Here is a 489-nt window from a genome sequence, read left to right on the forward strand (position 1 = left end):
TGTAGCCTTATAGTCAATTAGATTTTTTTAAAATACTACTTATATATACTTGATGAGTAGTATTTCGAGTCAAAACGAGCCGAACATAAACAAACACATCTTAGTTCGTGTTCGGCTCGTTAACTTATCGAACGAAATTAACGAGCCAAACACAAGTTTCTTAACGAGCCGAACACGATCTGTTCGCAAACAACGAGCCGTTTTGACAGCCCTACCCATAAGCATAAAGCACCGGTGTAATACATATAAATATAAATATGAAAGCTTGAGATATGTAAACATATAAGCACTGTGTCCTAGATATGTAAATTTCTCAAATTCATATGAGTGACATTTTTATTGTGATATGAAAAATTTAGGAGGCATAAATGTACAACAACAAATCTTTATCTCACTAAGTGGGGTCGGCTACATAAATTCTTTTTCTCCGTTATATTATGTTTAGTACACCCAGACGTCAGTAGGGGTGTAAACGAACCGAACACGAAC

This window comes from Phalaenopsis equestris, unplaced genomic scaffold (genome assembly GCF_001263595.1).
Source record: "Phalaenopsis equestris unplaced genomic scaffold, ASM126359v1 Scaffold000001, whole genome shotgun sequence".
In the NCBI taxonomy this organism is placed as follows: domain Eukaryota; kingdom Viridiplantae; phylum Streptophyta; class Magnoliopsida; order Asparagales; family Orchidaceae; genus Phalaenopsis; species Phalaenopsis equestris.